Below are 25,138 nucleotides of genomic sequence, written 5' to 3'. Positions count from 1 at the left end.
CTTTGAAGGGGGTGCAAATAAAGAAGACTCGGACAAAGAGGGAAGGAGAAACCGGACAGGAAAAATCGACCGGGACTCTGGAATGTCATGGCTAGAGGGGAAAGGGACAGTCAACATGATGGCTCATTTCCATGGGACCAAGAAGTTAAGGCAGGATGAAAAACTGTTTCTGAAGTTTACTTATTTATTTAGAGAAAGAGAGTCGGGAGGGGCAGAGAGAGAGGGATAGAGAAAGAATCCCAAGCAGGCTCCATGCTGTCAGCACAGAACCGGATGTGGGGCTTGAACCCACAAAGCTGTAAGTTCTTGACCTGAGCTGAAATCAAGAGTCAGACGCTTAACTGACTCAGTCACCCAGGTGCCCCCAGGGTGAAAAGTTCTAACGTAGAAGGTGAAAGAAAGGGCAACAAAGGTAAATTGATATTTATATGAAACTGCTGGTTATACAAGTGAGAGAAACAAAACCTGGACAATTCTAAATGGATTTTTAAAAGGTGCTTTTTTTTTAAATGATAGCACCCGATTATTTCTTCATAATAATGTTCTTATGCAAGACAAGTAGAGCGGATAATTAAATCATGAAACAACAGTATTACATATACTCATTAAGAGTGGAGTCTTAAGTTAGCTTAATTTGAGTCAGGAGCTAAGGCACAGGTCTTTAACGCTGGTTAACTTCACAGGAAGACGACCTGTGTGTAAAGAATCACATTTCCCGACTTGGGACTGAAAACCTGGTGTTAAAAGTAATCAGCAACTTTGAATATTTATCAAAATCCATATTTTCATGTATTTAATGGATCTCTAACAAGTAAGGTAAGAATATCTTCATCTTTGCATCATCAAGTTGAATGAGATTGGAAATTATTAAAATAGGTCTTGGTGGTAGCTGATGCTTCTTGGGAACACCCTAAAAATGTAAGAGATCATAAGACAAAATGAAAGTCTTTTGCCCTTTGCAAAAAAAAAAAAAAAATCACACCACTAATGACGCAAAGGCATAAGAAAATGGGGGCCTGTGCTGAAGGTAAGCAAAGAACTATTTTGCTAAAGAGCGCTGTGCATAATGTTAACCTACACCATGGAACTGGCTACTGCAAGACGGGTGTGTCCCAAAGGCATAAAATTTAAGGGAGTCGGGCGTCAGAAGTGCGAGGGCAGAAAGAATGTAGTGGTCTTTGAGCCTCACTGACTCTGTCATCTGAAATCATTTCTTATTTTAGATATTTAAAAACGGCCCATCCCAAGGCTCTAAGGAAATATGCAAAGGGTGGAAAGGAACACATCGACATGAGGTCACCCAATACGTGCTTGTAAACAAATACTTCATCGGAAAACAGGAAACACAGCGAACCTCTTCTAGAACACGGCTTGCTGGCAGAGAGGGATGCCCCAGGGGGTGGGGGGGCGGGGCAGGAAGCACCAGCTACATCAGCTGACTGCATATACGGTCTCTGCCACGCAGAACATGAGCGCAGCTTCCACCCAGACTCTCTCAGCTCGTCCCGGAGACCAGGCGGACTGTTCGCGGGAAAACCACCACGGTATCGAAATTGCCACTGGAGGAAAACACTCTCTGTACAAGAGAGAACAATTGGCAAGAGCTCTAGGAAAACGGAATGCACTGAAGGCTCCTCCATGTGAAGTCCAAAGCCAGGAAAGGATGGTGTGGTCGAACTTCAGCCCCTTCTGAAACTTCCTCCAATGTTACTGGGGTCCAGCTTAGGAAAGCGAGTGGTGAGAGGGGCGTGCCTTGGACTTCTGTCCCACGTACCTTGTGCACTCGCGCAGACATTCACTTCTCCTCCCCAGCTTTCGAGATCAAGATGTCAATGCAGGAGAGAACTTGCTGGGAGAGGCAGGCGCCGGGCTGACTCAAAGGTGCAGGAGAAATTTCAGGCCAGTCGACATCCACTCTTTACAAATGCCCACGGTCAATCCCTCCTTTGATGGCTCCGCTAACCCCCTCAGGTAGGTCTCCAGCACCGGCACTTACAGAGCCTGGCACGGGCTGGTACCCGGCAGGACTAGGCTCCGGGAGGCAGGAGAGGCCATCTACCCCAGCATCCGCACAGGGCATGCACTGCACGGGAAGCCATGGGTTGCAGCCCCACTGCCAGTAACTGCCTGTAGCGCCGTGGAGCTGTCTGAACCAACCTGGCGCTCTGCTTCCTCATTCTGGGAACAGGGAAAGGGCTGTACTGTGGCTCCAAACCAACATGCTGAGGAGGCCGATGATATGAACTCTGTACGAGGAGTGCTCTGCAAACCAACATACTAAGGGTGTTGATGATATGAACTCTGTACGAGGAGTGCTCTGCAAACCAATACACTAAAGATGCCAATAACGTGAACTCTATACAAGGAATGCTCTGCAAACCAATATACTAAGGACACCGCTGATATGAACTTTGTACGAGGAGTGCTTTGCAAACCAATATACTAAGGGCACCAATGATACGAACTCTGTATGATATTAACTCTGTATAAGGAATGCTCTGCAAACCAATATACTAAGGATGCCAATGATATGAACTTTGTACGAGGAGTGCTCTGCAAACCAACATACTAAGGGCGCTGATAATATTAGCTCTGTACAAAGAGTGCTCTGCAAACCAACATACTAAGGGCGCTGATGATATTAGCTCTGTACAAAGAGTGCTCTGCAAACCAATATACTAAGGACGCCGATGATACGAACTTTGTACGAGGAGTGCTCTGCAAACCAACATACTGAGGACGCCAATGATATGAACTTTGTACAAGGAGTGCTCTGCAAACCAATATACTAAGGATGCCGATGATATTAACTCTGCACGAGGAGTGCTCTGCAAACCAACATACTAAGGGTGCTGATGATATTAGCTCTGTACAAAGAGTGCTCTGCAAACCAATATACTAAGGGCACCGATGATATGAACTTTGTACGAGGAGTGCTCTGCAAACCAATATACTAAGGGCACTGATGATATTAGCTCTGTACAAAGAGTGCTCTGCAAACCAACATACTGAGGACGCCGATGATATGAACTTTGTACGAGGAGTGCTCTGCAAACCAACATACTAAGGATGCCGATGATATTAACTCTGTACGAGGAGTGCTCTGCAGCCCATGCTCGTCAAATCTCTTACTGCACCATCACACCATCTTTCTACCTGTTTCTCAGTCCTGTTTTCTCGATGGGGAAACCGAGGCTTAGAGAGAATGCATGTACATAATGAGTCAACTGCAAAGCCACATCTTACTCAAAACCCCGATGAGGACTCCATTTTTATTTCGAATTTTACCTTTCTGGGCTCTGAAAGTGCTACTATACGGTGTATCTTTCTCATGTTTGTTTAAAAATAGAGGCACCTGAGTGGCTCGGGCATGAAGTGTCTGACTCTGGATTTTGGCTCAGGTCATGATCTCACGGTTCATGGGACTGAGCCCTGTCTTGGGCTCTGCACTTAACGGCACATGGAGCCTGCTTAGGATTCCTTCTCTCTGTCTCTCTCTCTCTCTCTCTCTCTCTCAAAACAAACAAACAACCTTAAAAAAGGCCATTCTGGTAAAATAAAATGGATGCTGTTTTGACAGGCTCCTTGCATGGCTGGGGGCGGGAAGGAGTTCAGGGGGAGGAGTCACCGCCATCCCCCTCGGTCACTGCTGCAGGCTGGCCTGTGTGGAGGAGGGGGCTCCTCAGCTCCCCCGTCCCGCAAAGTGGGATGAGGGAAGGGCCGACCACCTGCGGGGCAGGTCACCACTAACTGCTCTCTGCTAGATGGGGACAAAGCGCACGCACACGCACGCACACACACGCACACACACAGTATTCCGGGGTCCCACGACCCACAGTTCACCATCGTCATCACCACCAACTGAACCTGCTTGACGCTTTACAGTTTACAACGCGCCCTTTTCGTGGTGAGCTGAGATGTAGCGTCCTCATTTCGAAAGGTGGGATTTTCAAAGCCACTCAGCGGCCGAATCAGCCTCAACCACAGACAGTTCCTCTCCCCCTGCGTGGGCCCTGGGCTCAGCCCTCTGGGTCTGCCGTCCTGATAGGGATCCCAGAATCTCGGGCAGCTCTGTGATGAGGGCACAGAGAGAGCCCTGGGGAGAGTGCATGAGCCTCTCTGTCCAGCCTCGTCCCTGGAAGCCGGAGGGGAAGATGATGGGCTAATCAAGTTCTCCGAGCCCCACACTCTCTCTTCTCTCAAAGGCAGAGAGCTTTCTCAAACGGAGCAAAGCAATTTCTTTGCCAAGAGAGCTTTCATGTTCACCTTCAGAACAGCATTTCTGCTCTGCAGAGAGCCAAAAAGAGGAACACCTTCCCTGAAAGAAAATAAATAAGGAGAGAGAAAGTATCTAGGGCCCCAATTTTCCCCCAATAGGATCTGAGTGCCTGGCACCTGGGATTCAGTTTCCCCCACCGCTCCCCCCACCCTCGGCCCCCCAAACAATGACGCAGGTGTGGGGAGGCTGCTGCAGAGGCCGACAACGTGGCCCACTCCCTCTCTAGCACCCCCAGGAGAGTCCCGGGTGCTGGAGAAGAAACGCCACCCCTTAGTTTCTGGGTTACGTGGGGGCCTTAGGAGCCGGCCTTGCCCGTGAGTAGCTCTCTTGATGTGAACGCGTTCCACAGACCACCCACCCCCCTCCTAAGATTCTGCAGACTGCCGCTAAAATGCCAGTGTGATCAGACCGAATAAAAACCATTATGAGGGGGGCGCCTGGGGGGCTCAGTCGGTTGAGCGTCCGACTTCGGCTCGGATCGTGACCTCACGGTTCGTGGGTTCGAGCCCCGCGTCGGGCTCCGTGCTGACAGCTCGGAGCCTGGAGCCTGCTTCGGATTCCGGATCTCCTCCTCTCTCTGCCCCTCCCCTGCTTGTGCTCTCTCTCTGTCTCTCGATAATAAATAAACGTTAAAAAACTTTTAAAAAACCATTATGAAAAAAATCCCAGTCGCCTGGACGTAATGTACCAGGAAGCCATCGAGTGCCCGAGGGGGACTCCAGGGAAGAGACACCATGTACTTTGGGAAAAGAGCAGCGAGGTAGGGGTGCCCTCCGTGAGCAGGCACCCGGGGTAAGGTTGTGGTGGACACAGCCAGTCCTCTGCCCAGTGCCCTCGGGGCTCTGTGCGCCCATCCACGGGCCTGCCCCAGCGGCTCCCGTCAGGGGTCTGCCTTCTACCAGTCCCGGGGAGCTGCAAATGCCTCGGGGTGGCTTGGGCCCATGTCTGAGTCGGAGGGCACGTATGAAAGCCCAGTCCCCTGGTCTCAGGTGGGGACAAATGCTGAGGTGAAACTTAGGTCCAGTGGCCCCATGGAATCAGAATGAAGGCAGCCTCCGTGGGACTCTGCCTGAGGTCCCACTCTCGTTTGGCTTTCGCCCCTTCCACGCCCCACACCTCCACCACCCTCCTTACGAGCTTCCCCTGGGAGCACTTCCTCAATAAACTACTGGCACCCAAATCCTCCCCTCCGGGTGGGCTTCCACAGGACCCCCCCACCCCCCACCGCCAGGGAATGGGGCTCCCCTGATGAGGCAGGGGCGAGACAGTTCTATATCCACTCTTCAATTTTCACTTCCGGCCTCCTGTGGAACAAAGCTGGGAATCATAGCTTAGAGTCTAGAATTGTCCGTGCAGCTGGAGGAAAACGGCCCTTTCTGACACAGCAGCTTTGCTTACTTGTGGATTTAATCAAATTCATGGCTAAGGACTCATCTGGTGCCGTTGCCTAACACGTGTGGGCAGAAGGGCTGGAAACGGCTGTTCTTTTTCTCCACAGTGATTAGTATTATTTGCATAAATCTGCAGAGGCACTCACCACAAAGAAATAAAGTATCCACCTAAGCGGCGCGTGAAAATCAGCATAATATCAACGAAAAGAGGAGATTAGAAAGGAAAGTGTCACCAGAAATTTTAGCTTATCCATCTTCATTCTTCCCCTTTAACACTGTTTGCTGCTGCGTATATCACATTTGCATAATTAAATCGCTGGGAGCTTGTGTTTTAATTTGGATGCAAAGTGTGTATTATTTCGACTGTGTAAAAAAATATTTGATGTCTGATTGAGTTTTTGATGCTCACTCTACAAATTACCAAAGACAGAGAAATAGTTTGATTTTTCCATTCCCTTCCCCTCCCCCACCCCCACCCCCGCCCTGCCCCAACCTATTTGACCATGAAGAGTGTAGATATTACTAGAAGGTTATGGGTAGACTAGTGCACACAGATTTGGGCCTTGAAGGGGCCGTGGGGCGTAGGGGACGCGCCCCGGTCAGCCCGCCCGTGTCCCAGGGTCTTACTTTGGCCTTGCCACCAGTTTGCTGTGTGATGTTGGGTGGGGGCCATTTCTCTCTTTCTCGTTCAGTTTGAGAAATATCTATTGATGTCTACTCTGGGCCAGTAAGGGACTAACTAGATCTACACTGTCCAATACAGTAGTGACTAGCCACATGGGGCTATTTAAGTATAAAACTAAATTAATTAAAATTACATAAAATTAACATTCAGTTCCTCAGCTCCACCAGACACATTTGAAGAGTTCAGCAGCCACCTACAACGATGGTTGCTCTACTGGACGGATCTACAACATTTCCAAGTGGAGAAAATTCCGCTGGACAATGCTGAGCTAGATGGTCTCTAAGGGTACCATCTTCGTTTCTAATGTGCTATGACTAAAATGATACAAAAATGAGCCCAAGTTCATACTGGGCTTTGCAGCGCAACGCTGAAGCTTCTGCCATTTTATGGGTGTTCCCCGGGAGGCCTTTCCAGACTGGGTGGGGCTGAGGGGCAATCACAGGGGACAGAGGGACAGCTTTCTCCAAATTAGGGCCTCCCAGGAGGAGACAGGCATATGCACAAACAGTTCACCAGTGTGGGGGCTAAGAATGGTTCCTAATCTGAGTACAGGATCGGCCTCCTCAAATTTCCCAACGGAAGCCCGTCTGTTATGTCATCCCACTGCTGGGCGTAGCCCAGGCCGCCGTCATAACTGCTGTTCCGTCTAGATCACGTTCTTTAGCACGTGAGTTAATTCTCCCACCCGTGCTGTAGTTATACCATCAAGGTGTTAATACAGGCAGGGCTATGTTTCAGCATAGGCAGCAAGAGAAGAACAGGAAGACTGAAATGGGGTTTACCTTATATGGCCAGCCCCTGGGATGGTGTGAGAGTTTATGTTATTTTTCAACAAATATTCACTTGGGTTTTGCCATGTGGCTTGAGTTGGCCTCACAGGGTAGAGATGTGTCCCATCTCCTTGATCTTGGGCCTGAGCATGTGACTTGATTTGGCCAATGGGGCGTCAGTGGATGAGACACAGGCAGAAGCCTGGAATGTAGTCGCATGATCGGTTTGGACTTCTGTGCTTCACTAGCATGAAAGGACCCACTTCTGGCTGGTTCACTGGCCTTGAGGAGTGGAGCTGAGCTGGATCCACCCTGTGGGCGGGCCGGGCCTACCTGAGCCTAGCCTAGATCGGTGGAACCCAGAGAACCTGCAATCATACGATCAAGAAATAAATGCTTATTGGTGCAATGCGACGAAGCTCAGGGTGGTTTGTTATGTTATTACGTTATTGTGTTATGTTATTGTGGCAACTGACCCATGATGCGAGAAGGGAGGGCCAGGCCTGGTGTGGGGAAAGGACACGGTCTGAGGCTGTGATTTTGGGAAGTAACTGAGCTCTCCTGAGGAGCTGGTCTGGCAGCACCATATTAAGCACGGTGAAGACAGACCAGGTAAGTTATGACAACCGCAGACCCACATGGACCGGCAGAAGCCTGCTCAGACCAGGACAGCAACTCAAAAAGGGAAACGTGGATGTTGAAACCATCTCTATCACTAGATTATAACTTTGCTTTCTTTATTTAAATGTTTGCTTATTTTGAGAGAGAAAGAGGGAGAAAGGAGGGGAGGGCCAGAGAGGCGGGGGGGAGAGAGAATCCCAAGCAGACTGTCAATGCAGAGCCCAAGGCAGGGCTTGATCTCACGAATCGTGAGATCGTGACCTGAGCTGAAATCAAGAGTGGGACTCCTAACTGACTGAGCCACCCAGGCGCCCCCAGAGCTTTGGTTTCATGAAAGACCTACGTGCCCCAGCAACCCTCGTCAGGCATATTATTTGCCTCTGTTGCAAATCTGTTGTAACTGTAAGGGGAAGGGGAAGCTGAAACTAACCTCCTTCCTCAAAATCTTCGTTTTGTGATCACCAGAGACCCCTGGGCACAAAAGCACCGGCTTGTCGCAGTGTCTACTGTAGGACAGACCCACAAAGCCACACGGGAATGGCAGCCATGAGCTGGGACAAACGACACCACAGCCATCCTGCAGGCTCTGTGGGTGGAAACACCGCTAAGTGGCCCCACGTGTCACTGTCCCGCGAAGGATGATGTTTGTCTCTCAGAGGATCAACACGGGCAACTAGACAAATGGCAGCAAGGTACTTGAAGGTTTGCTTATGCTCTTTTAGAAATGAAACAGACCCTGAAACCTCTGTAGAACTGTCTCCCACAGCAGAACGTTCCCTGAACTGTTCATAAACAAATTTTGCCATATTAAAAGCCAAACAAGCACAAAATTTTGGCTGATGTGTTTCACTTGGGTGATTCGGGGAGAAAACAAGTTTGAATATGGTTTGTGCTAAGATGATGGTTTCATAAAGTTTCTCTCCCCCCTTTGGAGGGCTGGGTCAGCGGTGAGTACGGAAGCGAATGGGGAGCGCGCATTAATGAGCTGAGGGCCGAGAATCAAATTTCCCTACTTGAGCTGTCGTGCAAGGGGACAGGCTAATGCGCCCAGTCATATCCGAAATGCACAGCCACGGGCTCCTTCACAGCCATGGGCAAGCGTGCACAAGAGACAGGAAGAGGCCTGCCCGCCACGCTGCTGGACTTGCGCTACAATCTAATGCTTCCATGGCGCGTCTCTGTGGAGCCCGAGGTTTCTACTAGATTTCCCTTGTCTACGTTGCAATCAAAGCTGATTGAGGGGCTCCTAATAATTAGGATGTTGCTACTGTTATTAGAGCTAACGTCATACAAGAAATACGCAAGCAGCCACTGCCTAATAAAGAGCCAAATGAACAAAAAAGTAAACCACCGAAGGGCTGTGGTCTTGTTTTAATGTGAATCCTCACAGGTTCCCATGGCATTGTAATCGTGTAGAACAATGAATAAGCCTGTGTCACCGTGGAAGCTTCTCCTGCAGCCTAACGCTCATTAGCTTTTCCTTTCCCAGCCCAGCCAGTGAGGAGACTACTGGGGACAGAATGGGAGCGAGGAGCCACAGCAGGGCTGGTGTGCTCTTCTCTGGGCTTTTACACAGCTCACAGGAAGGACAGCTACTCACCAGGACAGCACTTGGGGCATGTGATATTAGCCTCTGGTGTTTAAACACTTTAAAAAAGATAACACCTGTTGATGCCCGAGTTCGTTAAGTTCGTATAGATTTGCCTGTCGTGTTCTTTCCTCTCACAGCATCACAGCACTGTTGGGAGCTGGGCCAGCTCTGGGGAGAAGGCGAACCTTCTGGCCTCCAGCAACTCATCAGAACCACGCTAAAGCTGGAAGCCCCTCCACGTTCGGGCAAGAGGCAGGGCCTGTAGGAATCAAGGGGCAGTTTCCCTCCACGCTTCCCCGTGATTTGGGGCATGTAAGCCCAGAGATCCTCAGTGGCCCTACACAAAGCACAGATTAAAAAAAATTTTTTTTTGTCAATGTTTATTCATTTTTGAATAAAAGACAGAGAGAGACAGAGCACAGGCAGGGGTGGGGCGGAGAGAGAGGGGGACACACAATCTGAAGCAGGCTCCAGGCTTTGAGCTGTCAGCACAGAGCCCGGCGCAGGGCTCGAACCCATGAAATGCGAGATTATGACCTGAGCCGAAGTCAGATGCTTAACCAACTGAGCCCCCCAGGCGCCCCGACAAAGCACAGGTCTTGATCCCTGGGACTGCACATGGCAACCTTGGTGGCCAGCCTTCTACCCAGGGCCATCTCCTCGCCTGACCTCCTGGGCCCACTAGCCTGAGATCTGTAAGGTCTCACTCATGCTCAGGAACTACCCTGTGGGGTCCGGGATGCTTGTATGCACCACTATCATATGCCCTCTCACGCTGCATTTGTAATAATTTAGCACAAGTCTCTCTTCCCCATCAGGCTTCGAGCTCCTTGTGGGCAAGGGGACTTGACTCAAACTTTACTTCCAGTGCCTGGCTCAATCCCCTGCAGGAATTCAATTCTTTCTCCTCCTCCTTCTTTCCCCTGTCCTTCCTCCCTCTGGATGTTTGGATGTCCTCTATGTGTGCTCTATGCACTCTGCCATAGACCATGCAGTCTACATGGAGGAACTAAACAGAACAACGCCATGAAATGCTACAAAGGGGTAGGCATAAGATGTTACCCCACGCTAGTCGGAAAAGGCTGTCAGCTGAGACCTACGGAGAGAGCAGGGATGTGCCGTGGGAAGGAGGGGAGGACAGGAGGTGGGGCACAGACGGAACACGGCTCCAGGTGGAGGGGACAGCTGGGAGGCAAGCAAAAGCACGGCCAATGAGGGTAACTGTTGGTGGCCACAGGGGCTGCGGCGAGAGCACAAAGGGAAGCTATGGAGACTCGCCCATGGGCTTAAGCCAGGCAGTCTGGTGCCTTCCCCAGAGGCTCTTTCCTGCCACTTCCTACATGACCCGCTGCTCTCTAGCAGACACATCATGACAGGATTTCATTTTACCTGCCTCTCCAAAGTTCCCAGTGTCATATTCATGCCTCACAAGGAATGCTAGGCTTCTTCGTAAAGAGCATGAACCCTGCCCTTTCCTGCACGTTGAGGTCCTTGGTTCTTTCTCTGCACAAGGTGAGCTCAGCAAACACTGACTCTTTTCTTTCTTTTTTTATTCAAGAGAGAGAGAAAAAGAGAGAGAGTGCACATGCAAGCAGGGGAGAGGGGCAGTGGGAGAGAGAGGGAATCTTAAGCAGGCTCCACGTTCGGCATGCAGCCCGACACGGGGCTAGATCCCACAACCCTGGGATCGTGACCTGAGCCAAAACCAAGAGTCGGACGCTCAAATCGACTGAGCCACCCAGGTGCCCCTGGATGTTCATTTTCATGGTTGGTGACTTTCCGCAACAACTACAAGATGAATAAGAAATATTCTTTCGTGTGCGCCGTGGAAAATAAATCTGAAATAAAATAACTGAAAAACACGCCAGTAAGTAGAGCTCCTATATCCTTGAGTTCTCTTGTTCTAAAATAACTCATTTAAAAAACCATTTGCCAAGTAGTTTTAAGTATACATCATTGAACATGACAAAAGAATGCGAGCCAATCATCTGGATTTGAGGGCTCTGTCACATATAGACTCCTTGCTTTTTCTGATGAGCTTCCAACTTTTCTAATGGCTTAAAAATAACCTATAATACATGAGTCATTACTCAGGATTTATCTTCAAAGAACTCCAATTACAGAATTCAGTCACTAGAATCCCCCCCTTTTAAACACAGGAACAAGTATTCAGGGAAAAAAAAAATCACAGAGTTCACAAGTAAAGATTTCCATTTTTTTTTTTTCTGAACAGAACAGGCATTAAATACAAATGCCATCATTGCAGCTCTGGGTTCAAAGGCACGGTGCATCGGCTTTAAGGTTCATCCCAGTAGGAGACTCAGTCCAAAGTCACACACGTGCTAAGTAGGCCTGTCATGTGTATATGCTGCTTTCAAGTGTTTAGTACGCAAGATGTCCCTTCGTTTTTGGGTGGATCATAAAATAAAGAATTCTTATTTTGACCATTTCCAGTATAGGGTTCCTAGTCCACAAACAGCTCAAAACACTGGAGGGAACACGCAAGATGGCTACTTCCCCAACTCTGAAAAATCAAGACACGGCCAAGCTCCTTCCAGACCAGGCTCTGACTGATCTTGCCAACTCCGTTGCTTCCCCCTCCTCTCTTTCGTGCATTTAACACTCCATCTGAGATTGACTTTCTTTCTCTACACATGGCTCTTCCTTTCCTGCCTCCGTACTCTTGCTCATGCCATTCCTGCCTCTGGAATTCTCTTTCTTCCACATCTGTATATCCAGATCATACACACGGATCACACATGTGTCAAACTCATCTCAGATGCGACCTTATCTAAGAACCTTGCCCCGGTATGCAGAAAAAAGGAGACGTTCACCCCAGTGGAATCACTGAACCACGCATTGCTGGTTTGTGCCATCGACTCTAGGCTCATTAAGGGCAAAGTAAACTCCAGGTGACCCCTAGTGCATAGCTTGATTTACAACAGCCATCAATACCTGCTCCCTACATGAGCAGTAAGGTATTAGGAAGCCATCAACAGGCGTATTTGCTGATTTAATGATAAGTTAAAGCAAATGGATGGGAGCACTGAATCTTAACCCCACTGAACCCCACTGAATCTTAACCACATAGATGCATCCCTACGTTTATTGCAGCATTATTTACAATAGCCAAATGCGGAAGCACCCAGTGTCCATTCCGCTGAGAGATGAATGGATAAAAGAGGAGGTGGGCTTTTATGGACTATTAGCCATATAAAAGCCATTTGCAAGAACATGGACGGATCTAGAGAATATACTGCTAAGCAAAACAAGTAAGTCAGAGAAGGACAAATACTATAGGACGTCACTCATATGCAGAATTTAAGAAACAACACAAATGACAAAGGAAAAAAAAAGAGAGAGAGACAAACCAAGAAACAGTCTCTTATCTTCCGAGAACAAACGGACGGTTACCAGAGGGGACATGGGGGTGGCAGGATGGGCGAAACAGGTGGTGGGGATTAAGGGGTGCACGTGAGATTAGCACCAGGTGTTGTATGGGATTGTTGAATCACTAAATAGTACACCTGAAACTAATATTACTGTATGTTAACTATACTGGATTTAAAATGAAGAACTTGTCGAGCCCCACGTTGGGCTCTGTGCTGACTGCTCAGAGCCTGGAGCCTGTTTCGGATTCTGTGTCTCCCTCTCTCTCTGACCCTCCCCCATTCATGCTCTGTCTCTGTGTCAAAAACAAATAAACGTTAAAAAAATAAATGAAATAAAATAAAATAAAATAAAATAAAATAAAATAAAATAAAACAAAACAAAACAAAACAAAACAAAACAAAACAAAACAAAACAAAACAAAATAAAATAAAATAAAATAAAATAAAATAAAATAAAATAAAATAAAATAAAATGAAGAACTCAAGGGGCACTTGGGTGGCTCAGGTGGTTAAGCGTCCAGCTCTTGATTTCGGCTCAGGTCATAAGCTCACAGTTTGTGAGTTTGAGACCTGAGTCAAGCTCTGTGCTGACAGAGTGGATCCTGCTCGGGATTCTCTCTCTGTCTCCCTGCCCTTCCCCCGCTCGTGCGTGCACGTGCACTCTTCCTCAAAATAAATTCAAAAACTTAAAAAAAAAAATAAAGAGCTTCATAAGAAAAGTAAATGCATGGAGACAAAGTGGGGGAAAAAAAGGTCTCAGATGTGAAGAAAGCTTTGGCACAGCAGTAGTGTTCACAATTGAGCATTTCGGGGTCCCTAAATAACCCCAAGGTGAAAAGCTACCCGTTTAGTGTGTCAGCCAGATGCCAGAGGGTTTGTGCAGGTGCCTTACTTACACTGTTTTATTTATTTCTCAAAGTAATTCTAGAATTGTTTTATGATCAACAAAAAATATCAATGAAAAATAAGTTATCAATTGTATTATTATCCCTGCTTTCCAGAGTAGGAAGGGGGGGTCAGAGAGGCTAAGTGAGCTCAGAGAGGCCCAAACAGCTAAAATTCCTTCCGTCTCCATGTCCCATTTTTTATGCTGCCGCAAGAACACAATAAATCTAAGAGAAAGAACTAGAACTGCAAACACATTCCAAGCCCCAGGAAAACCCGGGGAAATGTACACGTGAAATCCTTTTGGAGCGCTGGTAGCTTCACAGTTTTTTGAAAAATCAAAAGAAGTCAACAGTCGCACCGGCACAACATGTCGTACTTCTCAGAGAGCATCCACATCCACATCCACGAATCTGCTCACCTGTTAGGTTCTGCATACTCCCGATCAGTAAGGCATGGACAGGCAGGGTGCACCTGTGCTTTGCCAGACAGCCCCAGAGTCCTGAGTTCTCCACTTCCACAAGATTCCAGAGAAGTGAATGCCTTCTGCAAGCCTACTCAGGACCAAGAGACCTGGGGAAGTGAAAACCTCACGAAGGTGTGATCCAAAGGGTTCATACTTCCTCGAATCGCTCTCCGACACAGGTCCCATCAGAGACTGGGCGGTGGAAATCCAGTCAAGGGCTGCAGTCCAGCACATCCAGAAGACCAGAGGGTCTCCAGGGCTAAGACCATAGTAATGGTCACATGAGATGGGAAGGCTGAGCCCCTACTGAATCCACGCACCCCTGCACCCAACGTATCATTTACAGAGCTGAGTCTTCCCGTAATGACCAAAGTCCCCCTCCTTCCCTCCCTCCATATGTAGCATACCTCCTAGAAGGCAGCCACGGACCCTTGCGATTTGACCAGGGGCCAAAGAAGTACCTCCTGCACAATGTATGCTCGGCAACAGCAGATCTCTGGGGTTATCCTAAGGAAGCGTGATTATCTAGGTTCGCTGTTGACAGTTCACCACCAAGTCCATTCCACGCGGGATGACCCGAGCCAGACTCCTCCACCTCTGGCCCCTGCATCTGAGTCCTGCTCAGAGGCCAGCACGGAACTGCCCCATTCAGCAACACCAGCATTTCATGGGCGTACGGATGAGAGGGACAGGTAGGTGTAGTAACTGTAGCAATGCTAATACAATTACTACTGATAGTAATAAGCAGCAGCAGAGGCTTCTCAAGTCCTGCCCCTCCTGTAGAACTGACTCTAGGAAAGGCCAGGTCAGGCTTCAAGAAGGGCAAAACTGGAATCTTTTCCACCCTCACCCTATTCATCAAATATAAACATAAAACTGATGTTCCCATGAAGCTCTGGGCACACATATAAGGCACGTAGGTTTCTCCTCGGGAGGTGTCTCACTATGGAATGTGGCGCCCAGGGTTCCTCATTCCCACTTTCAATGCAATAGCATCATTTTTATGTCATTTTCTCCCCTCTGTAAAGTGAAGGAAATATCGCCATGGCACCACTCTCAAGGCCACACATGCCTTTGTGAAACGTGAGATGTCGATTATTGTGTCCGTCTTGCCATTATTAATATGGGCATAAATCCCTTTGATATTTTGTGGGTATATTTCCAGGCACCTGGTAGACATTTTATAATTTAACACTACATTATGATAAACATGATTTGTGGAAGTCATTTCTTCACAAACACAGATCTTTTCCCACACTTCATGCAGGCCTACTATCCATCATATTTAGCATTCCCATATTTAACCTAAGAAGATAATAAAAGTGTAAGTTGAAGGAATCATTTTTTACTGTTCTCACTCGGAGAGGCAACATGTTCTTGATCTTTTGTTTTTGATTGTTTTTCTAGGGTTTTGTTCCAAGCCATGGGCCTGAGGAATGAAAGTTATAGATCCCTTCTCCAGAAAAATACGCATGAGTAGAAACAAAGTTTTCTTATAACTAATTATAGGTCATTGGAGGTTTATTTCCTTAACATAAACACAATATGGAAATAATCTTTACAAAGAATGATGTATCTTTCACTTTTTTTATGTGCTTATTGAACATATAAGCCAACAAGTGATCCCGCTTAAGAACAAACTTCAGGGGTGCTTGGGTGGCTCAGCTGGTTGAGCCTCGACTCTTGATTTCAGCTCAGGTCACAATCCCAGGGTTAGGATCGAGCTCTGCATCAGGCACATCGAGACTGGAGCCTACTTAAGATATTCATTCTCTCTCTCTCTCTCTCTCTTTCTCTCTCCTTTACTCCCTCCCTCTCTCTTCCACTCCCCCCCCAACTCCTCCCCAGCTCGCTTGTATGCTCTCTCTCTCTCTCTCTCTCACAAAAATAAAAAAAGATAAAAATTATATTACAAAAAAGAACAAACTTCAATTTAAAGGCTTTCTATCTTGAATAGCCAAAGGAATTTTGAAGAAGAAGACCAAAGCAGGAGACATCACAATCCCAGACTTTAGCCTCTACTACAAAGCTGTCATCATCAAGACAGCATGGTATTGGCACAAAAACAGACACATAGACCAATGGAATAGAATAGAAACCCCAGAACTAGACCCACAAACGTATGGCCAACTCATCTTTGACAAAGCAGGAAAGAACATCCAATGGAAAAAAGACAGCCTCTTTAACAAATGGTGCTGGGAGAACTGGACAGCAACATGCAGAAGGTTGAAACTAGAACACTTTCTCACACCATTCACAAAAATAAACTCAAAATGGATAAAGGACCTGAATGTGAGACAGGAAACCATCAAAACGTTAGAGGAGAAAGCAGGAAAAGACCTCTCTGACCTCAGCCGTAGCAATCTCTTACTCGACACATCCCCAAAGACAAGGGAATTAAAAGCAAAAGTGAATTACTGGGACCTTATGAAGATAAAAAGCTTCTGCACAGCAAAGGAAACAACCAACAAAACTAAAAGGCAACCAACGGAATGGGAAAAGATATTTGCAAATGACATATCGGACAAAGGGCTAGTATCCAAAATCTATAAAGAGCTCACCAAACTCCACACCCGAAAAACAAATAACCCAGTGAAGAAATGGGCAGAAAACATGAATAGACACTTCTCTAAAGAAGACATCCGGATGGCCAACAGGCACATGAAAAGATGTTCAGCGTCGCTCCTTATCAGGGAAATACAAATCAAAACCACACTCAGGTATCACCTCACGCCAGTCAGAGTGGCCAAAATGAACAAATCAGGAGACTATAGATGCTGGAGAGGATGTGGAGAAACGGGAACCCTCTTGCACTGTTGGTGGGAATGCAAATTGGTGCAGCCGCTCTGGAAAGCAGTGTGGAGGTTCCTCAGAAAATTAAAAATAGACCTACCCTATGACCCAGCAATAGCACTGCTAGGAATTTATCCAAGGGATACAGGAGTACTGATGCATAGGGGCACTTGTACCCCAATGTTCATAGCAGCACTCTCAACAATAGCCAAATTATGGAAAGAGCCTAAATGTCCATCAATTGATGAATGGATAAAGAAATTGTGGTTTATATACACAATGGAATACTACGTGGCAATGAGAAAAAATGAAATATGGCCTTTTGTGGCAACGTGGATGGAACTGGAGAGTGTGATGCTAAGTGAAATAAGCCATACAGAGAAAGACAGATACCATATGGTTTCACTCTTATGTGGATCCTGAGAAACTTAACAGGAACCCATGGGGGAGGGGGAGGAAAAAAGAAAAAAAAAAAAAGAAAAAGAAAAAAAAAAAAAAGAGGTTAGAGTGGGAGAGAGCCAAAGCATAAGAGACTGTTGAAAACTGAGAACAAACTGAGGGTTGATGGGGGGTGGGAGGGAGGAGAGGGTGGGTGGTGGGTATTGAGGAGGGCACCTTTTGGGATGAGCACTGGGTGTTGTATGGAAACCAATTTGACAATAAATTTCATATAATAAAAAAAAAAGAAAAAAAAATAAAGGCTTTCTATCTTATTTAGCTTCAGTAAGGAGCTAAAACTCCGGCAGTGGTGTTTGACAGCCAGGTGTGCAGGTGTGGGGGTCTTTTAACAGTATAACCAAAGCTAAGCTTCCATCAACTAACTCCAGAATTGTCTTGTCTTCTTTGTGACGGATTCATGGTTCTTCACTAAGTCTTTCAAGAAGTATCCTTGTGTTTGGCAAGGTCCGCCTCGCTGGGGCTGCCTCAGTCATCACAGAAAAAAGGCAGAAATCCAGATTTCCATTCTAAAGTCGGGGCGGGAAGAGCCCTCAGAGGCGTTGGCTGGTGTTGCCAGACGTGTGCCGATTTCCCCTTGCAGAGAAGTTAATGAGGCTTCGGCCTTCCGGGGCCACTCAGCCACAGGGGCCTCTTCCTCTAGCACCCTGGCAAGACATCTGCCTGCACCCTTCTCTTTCCGAACGGAAGTTCAGCCAGAGGCGCTCGGGATTTCTCAGGAGCTGTAGGACCCGGTCATGAACGACCTTCTTCGTTCGGGTGGCCCAAATCAAAACACAACTTTCGCAAGTGTTCCATGATCCACTCCTCCCTTTCGGCTCTTCTCAGATGCATTTCGCCCCACACAGGAGCACTGGGGACTGCCAACAGGCCAAGCCGCCCGAGTCGTCCTCTGGAAAGCCGGCAAACTCTGGGCGGTATGTGGGCACTTTACACCCCATGTCACCATTAGACCAAAGCCTTCAGAAGCTGGTGAGTCAAGACCTTGGCTCTCCCAAAAGACAGCTTAGCCCGGTGGGAAATACTTTCGCAGGATTGCCGGGGGAAGGCCTGGTCTCAGGGTATGAGGAGGTACAGACTGATTCCCTTCCTTCTTCACAAAAGGGAGTCAAACCAGGAGCTCTTGGGTTGAAACAACACGTATCTGATGGACAAAGCTATGGCCTAGTTTCTGGAAATACGCCAGGAACTTCATCCAGTTTCAGCTGATGAAAAGTGGCGTAAGTGCCAATGCCTCCAGGATGTATTTGGAAACAGTTAGAAATGAGAAGCACTAGGCGTTCTAGCGTAGTATCTGACAGGGCAGCGCTCCATTCTTTCTCTTCTTACTCCAGCTACAAGCTGCACCTGTGCCCCTGCCCCCAGCTCCTCACCCCTCGCCACTGTTACAAGAGTAAGGGTGGCTTAGACATAAAGCTTTCCCTCTGAGACAAACCCAGGTTTCTGCCTTTTCAAATACAGCCATCTTCCCTACCACCAGCTCAGTCTCCCCACGGGACAGGCACTCCTTTCAGTGCGTTGTGTCCAGTATCAGTCACCCAAGTGACTGCTTGGGTCATTCCCATCCACGGTGTAAAGGACCTGACCTTCTCGCCTTTCCGGGTCACCTTCTCGGATGTGCATTCTCAACAGGGTGATACTGATCCCAAAGAGGTGGGGGCGGGACTAACTCTTGGATGTTACAGTGACTTGTGGCTCTCCCAAGGACCACCAGATAAAGTCTGTGGTGTTAAAATTTTATAGGGAGAGGTAATTAGAAAAACAGATCTTAAAAGGTTCCCTTGGATGCATAATCATGATAATGATAATAATAATAATAAAGATCGACAAACACTGCTCCAGTGTCTTTGAAGAAGGGGGTTGTCTCTGGACTGTTATGCTATCTGGCTGTGGTCCTACATTCTTTACTTGGCTGCAGGCGTCTCTGCAAGGCTCCTGGTTACCACCTAGATGTGAGGACCAGTGACTCCTTCCCCATACATGCTCTAATTATCATTGTAGCCACCGAGGGATGGTGAGGGTCACACCCCACACTGCTCCCCCTTCCTTTACCTTCAAGGCACCACTGACTCGGCCGTATTTGGAAGGGTTTAGACTGTTTCAGAAGGGCTCTGCCATTTAAAAAAGAAGATTTAAAACTCTATGTCAAGTTTTGGTGTTCCTCTAGAGGGCTTCGCCAGTCCCGCTGCTGGGGTCCCTTTTAACCACTGCTTTCCCTGCCACCTCCATATTTCCGGGGCCCCTGTGTTTCAAGTATAAGCTCATTCTCCCCATGCCCTCGTCCCAGGGTCAGGACCCTCTAACCACCAAGAAGAAGTCCAAAATAGTTAACACCCTAGTAACTTCCCCTTCCCCGGCAGAAGAGCTTAGCAACTCTTGGTTTAACCTCCTCCTGTAGACTAGGCTCCCAGCCACATCTCTGCAGAGCCCAAAACCCAAACAGGAAGCACGGAGGCATGGAGGAAGGCAGATGACTCAAGGGACCTAACCTAAGGTACTAGTTAACAGGGAAATGCGTGAGTCTTTGAGGTCAGACAAGGGCAACTCACAAGAAAGTAGGGCATATGCATTTTCAAATCTCGAGAACAATAGATCAATAGCATCTTCCACCCACTGGGTGTCAGAATGGTGCTCATGGAACTAGGAATCTGCCTCCTGCCCTGCTTTCTCAGGCTTTTAACTCTGCTGGACTTGTTTTCAATGCCAGCAGTATATGGCAACCTTCCTCTTTGGGCTTAGGAATCAAAGAAACAACTTGACTTTGACCTCTCCCGGGGATACTGCCTCCTGCTTACTCTGTGAAATTCTAAGCTTGGTGTTCATTGCTCCTGGGTCTTCCTATCTTAGAGCCCTCTCTGGACATCAAGTTCCCACTGATTAGGACAAGCTGGGCTTGTTCCACTAAGCAATGACCTACCTCATTGAGTACAGAGCAGATAATGTTCACTCAAAGGGCTGGGGAAATAGGCACACATTTGTACTGATGTATTGGATGAACAATTTGGTGTAGACTGGACAGACGTGAAGTCAATAATAACGAAAGCAAAACAAGGAGAGGCTGTGTCACAACTTTCCAACTTCCTTCCTTCCATAGGTTAACCTACTACATTAGTTAAAAGGATGCTAGATGAAATAACAGTCCCCCACCACTCCCTCCACCGAAATCTCAGGGGCCTAGAAGTTTACCTTTGTCTCCTTTGACAGTTCAGCACAAGCTTCAAAGGGGCCCTATTACCTGCTGCCTTAGACACACATGCTCCTTCTATCTTGTGGCTCCACTGTCCAGCTGGCAGATGGGCAAGGAGAGAGTGGAAAAGGTACTTCTGCCTGAGGAACCTCAACCCAGAAGCTCACATACATGTGTCCCTGCACCTGGCTAGAACCTGACTGTAAGGGATGCTGGGATATGCAGTCCAGTGTGGGCACCATGCTCGTGGTCCCTCCTTCTCCCATTAGTCCATGGTGGCTGAGCAGAGGCCGCGCTGGAATTGTGATTTCATAGGGAGGGCCTTATGCGACCATGAGGACTCCTCTCCTTTCACTAAAAGGCTTGAGTGACTTGGCAGGGGCTTCTCATTTCCTGAGCATTACTGGCCACCATTTTCATAAATTGCATCCATTATGAATCAAGCTTCTTTAGCTTGTTCAGAGATTTCCATGGAGAATGGTTTTCAACTCTCAGTTTCAGCTATCTCATCCATAGACCACATTTACAGGTAGTTTTCATTTCTGTGGAAGTTTCTGATTTCACCTTCTAATTACAAACACTGTGTGAAAACATGCCTCTTGCACATTAGGATTGGGAGCTCTCTGAGGTCAAGATACAATACAGTAAGTATTCTTTATTGTACTTTCTGCTTTTAAGTTAGGAACCAGGCAAAAGTTTGACAGAGGCCAGCTTATACAAGGGTCTTAGAAGCTCAGGAAATGAGGGCCCTGCTCTGAGGTATATCTGCCAGCCCACCAAAGCAACTGTGTTCACTAAAGTATGAGTTCTTTTCCAAATACACTTTCATTACAGGCACATGTAATTGTCGACAAGAACTACTGTGCAGTCTTCTCCAGGTAAACACTTGCCCTCTATTTTACCGCGGAAATCCAGAATGGCCTGCTGACCCCCCTTTTACCTTGTGGATCCCCCTTCCCCAGTGATCGGGGTCACTGTCTTTCCCTTCCCCCACTACATGTATCAAGACACTGAGGTGTTCCTAGTGTGTTCTGCATTCTTGAAGGAATCGCTCTCAGCTTTCTACCACGTTGAAAAGCAGCTAGAAAACTCTTATTTTCCAACCAACTGTGCTCAGGGCAAAAACCTCACCTTTCCAAGAGCGCCTTCCTATTAACGAGAGCTTGTTCCCCCAAAGAGAGATCGCCAGTGGTGGAATTTTAGAAACCGATGATGACTTTCAGCGAGGACAGAGATACTCTGAGGTGGAAAGGCATTCCTAGTACTCTACAATCACCCTGAGAAATGGTGGCTTTTGGTCTACCCACATCTAAGACTCACCCTGGGAGGAGGGATTCAATGCTATAGGTTGAATCCCAACCTCTAAAGCCAATGCCCTTGGGCTCAGCAAAAGCTCTGCAGAACCTAACTTCTGCTTACAGCTCATTACTGCACCCATCCTGGACTCAGTGATGTGTTTTAGCGTCGTCGTCTCCATGGATACAATTCTAATGGAGATTTGGGGGTAGAAAGTCTTCAGGGCAGTATTCATAATCAATCAGCACTTCCTTATTGTAAGAGAGCTGATTGTCAAGATTGTTGTTTGGGAAAAATATTGTCGGAGGTCTCAAGTCAAACTGTATAATCAGCACTTGTGTTTTATGTAAATGGAAGACATAGTCTTATGCTGCATCAGAGAAGCTAATCATCCCGGCACCATCGCTCAGAGAAAGCATCTGCCATCTGAAATTTAGAACAATAATTCACAGTCCATGGAACAGCGCGTCACCACAGATTAGACTTGTTATAAATTTATAATGATTTCATATAAAAACATTACACTTTAATAGTTTCAAGAAATGACATGGTAGGGCTGGTATAAATGTTTAACTAGCACTGCCTCATATTCACACTTTGTTTATTTCATTACTGGGTATGCTAAAATGAAACAGCGAGCTTAAAAATGTCATCAAATTCAAAACAGAAGACTTAGGGACGGATACTCTATGCAAACCAGATTGCTAGCCCCAAGGATATCCCACAGCCACTTTTAGATCAACACTTGGATATTTCACTTGGCAATCAAGTAATTTTCCTTCACAGGTAATTTCAATTGTTTATCATTCTTACCTTGGTGAAATAAAAAATAGGTCATGGCCCTCATCACTGAATGTCTGTTCATATTCGAAGGCCACGATGGAGGGGCCCCATCCCCCCGTGTTCTACGTGCCCAACTGCTCATTGGCTCTACTGTGACTTTCCATGTTTTTCCATAAAGGAAAAAGCATCGCTCAAAGAATATCAGGTCCTATGAATAGGAGATTGAGATGTGACAGTCACTGGGATGTGTCAGACACACAGACGAGGCCTGAAGCTGCCTGGCAGGAACACATTTGATTTGCTATCATCAGATGTGTATTATCTAGTGTCCCGTCTCTTGCTTGTTCTTTTTTTCTCTGAATTTTCAGTGATTCTGACCATTCTTTTCTGATATGATCATTCACAGAGGTCTGAGGATATGGTGGTATTCTAAATCATAACATCAGAAACCATACCCTTTAAAACCCCACTATTTATTGATTGTAGACTAACCAGACTCAAAACTCCCTGCCATTCAAGCCTGTGCGAAAGGGCAGCTGTGGGACAGTGTATGTCGTAGGATTCCCTTTCTCTGGGATTGCTCATTTTCTCAATCATTTCTGTAACGCTTGAATTGCTATGACTAAATGTCATATGTTACCTGTACAATCAGAAAATAAAAATAAGGATTTAATTTCGCTAGCTAAGGGGGGGCGGGCGGGGAAAACACTCCTCGGGTCTAGGTGGTCCACAAGGAAGACAGGATCGGGGTGGAAGGTAAGGTGAAAGCAGGCAAAGCCCATGGGAGCCAGGGGCCTGGGGAGCGGGTTCGAGCGGCAGGGTTAAGTCCTGGGTAGGAGCCACGGCCGGGGGAGCAGGAGCTAAGAGAAGGGGGCAGCTGGGAAGTGGGGTGCAAGGTAGAATGAGGCCTAACAGTTCAGGCAGCAGGTGGAAAATGCCCCCTCCCCATCCTTGGGGAGGCGCAATGCTGAGGGATGTGCTGCGAAGACTCAGCAAAGCAGGGAGAGAAAAGACAGGAACGGCAAAAGGTCTGATCGTGAGCCGCGAGCAGGGATCTGAGGTGCAAGGGACCAACAGAATCTAAGCCCCTCCTACTTCTCAGGCATTCTCTGCAACCATGGGGACGGGGTGCCAGGCCCTAGGGAATAGAGATTCCTTTATTTGGAGGTTAGAGGAAATGGTGACCCCCAAAGCCTGAAATATGTGAGGACCTTTGGGAAAACCTCTGATCTGCCTAGGAACCTACAGAGCAGATGGTGAAATTTCTCGTTTATTGGCCAAGGTTTCTCAGTGTAGAGCAGAAACTTAGACTTACACCTGAAATGGAAAGCCTCCTCCCCGTGAACGCGATCTTGGAAGGAAAAAGCAGCAGCTTGCAGCCATCTCCGAGAATGTGTCGGTGCTGTGGGGGGCACATCCTGCCCCCCGAGTGCTGGAGCACTGAGCTGGCAGGAAGGCCATAGCAGCCCGGGGGCGTGGGAGCCAGTGAGATGAAATTACTGACTGCATTTAGTCCACTTCCCTCACTGCCAGCTCCTCTGGGTGGGACAGTAAGATCCCATAGCTACACAAGCGGGGCAGAGAGCTCCTGAGACTAGAGACTGGCCTGTGTTTGCTCGTCACTCTGCCCAAGGCCCGGCACCGAGCCTGGCACAAAGTAGGGCTCAGCACGTCTCCTGTAGGCAGACACAAATCGGCAATAGATCTGCTGCCTGGCCAGCCAACACTTCACCTACTCTCCCTTCGGCTGTCTCCCCAACAGGAGACAAGGGTTTGATGAATGACACTTGATTCAGACTACTGTGGCAGGTGTCACGGCAGATCCAAAGATAAACAAAAACAACGGCACTAACGCAAAGACAGTACCTGCCACGGGTTGGGCACCGTTCGCTTTTGCAGAAGTAACTCGTCTGATCCTCCCGATAACCCTATACTAGGAGAGAACTATTAGAATTCCATTTTACAGAGGAGGGCCCTGGGGCACAGACAGGTTGAGCAACCTAAGGTCACAGTTCTGGTAAGGAGAGCCGGGTTTTAATCCCAGCTATTCTGGCTCCAGAGCCGATGCTCTGTTCACCATTATGCACAGAGCATCTTGCATGTTCTCTAGCCACAGAGCACTTGTGGGCAAACACACCCTGCAGGAGTGGGCTCTACAGGACAGCTCAGGACTTCAGTCCATCCAGTGGGGAGCAGGCCCCCAAACCATTCATGTATTTAAACAAATCATATATGCCCAGTACAAGTCCAGGTGCTATGGAGACAGAAATGATGCTAAAAGCGGACAAATTCCTTGTCCTCACAAGTGTTTGTATCCTAGTGAGGAAGAGATATGATAGAAAATAAGTCAACAGGCAAAACACCACAACGAGGAGTGTAATGAAGAGAAAGGAAGCCGGTCAGTAGGCAGAGGCAGGGAAAGGGAGCCTCGTTCAGGGAGGCTCGCAAGGAAGGCCTCTCTGTCCTAGTCACACTTGAGTAAAGACCTGAAAGAAGGGGGTGGAGCTTTGTGGGCGTGGGGAGGAATCTCCTAGAAAGAGGGT

General features: G+C 47.6%; 1 protein-coding gene and 1 long non-coding RNA gene across 4 annotated transcripts in view; one reads left to right on the top strand and one right to left on the bottom strand.

Moving 5' to 3' along the window:
• The window catches only part of ULK4 (unc-51 like kinase 4), a 583,089-nt gene that overhangs the window by 73,724 nt on the left and 484,227 nt on the right, over positions 1–25,138 (bottom strand). The window lies entirely within an intron of this gene.
• Positions 7,384–9,747, top strand: LOC123575762. Its single transcript, XR_006700985.1, has 3 exons — positions 7,384–7,737; positions 8,212–8,438; positions 9,241–9,747. It is a non-coding gene; the product is annotated as an uncharacterized LOC123575762 (long non-coding RNA).

This window comes from Leopardus geoffroyi, chromosome C2 (assembly GCF_018350155.1).
Source record: "Leopardus geoffroyi isolate Oge1 chromosome C2, O.geoffroyi_Oge1_pat1.0, whole genome shotgun sequence".
Lineage (NCBI taxonomy): Eukaryota > Metazoa > Chordata > Mammalia > Carnivora > Felidae > Leopardus > Leopardus geoffroyi.
Note: the sequence above shows the minus strand (reverse complement) of the source record. Positions and strands in the feature narration are given on the sequence as shown.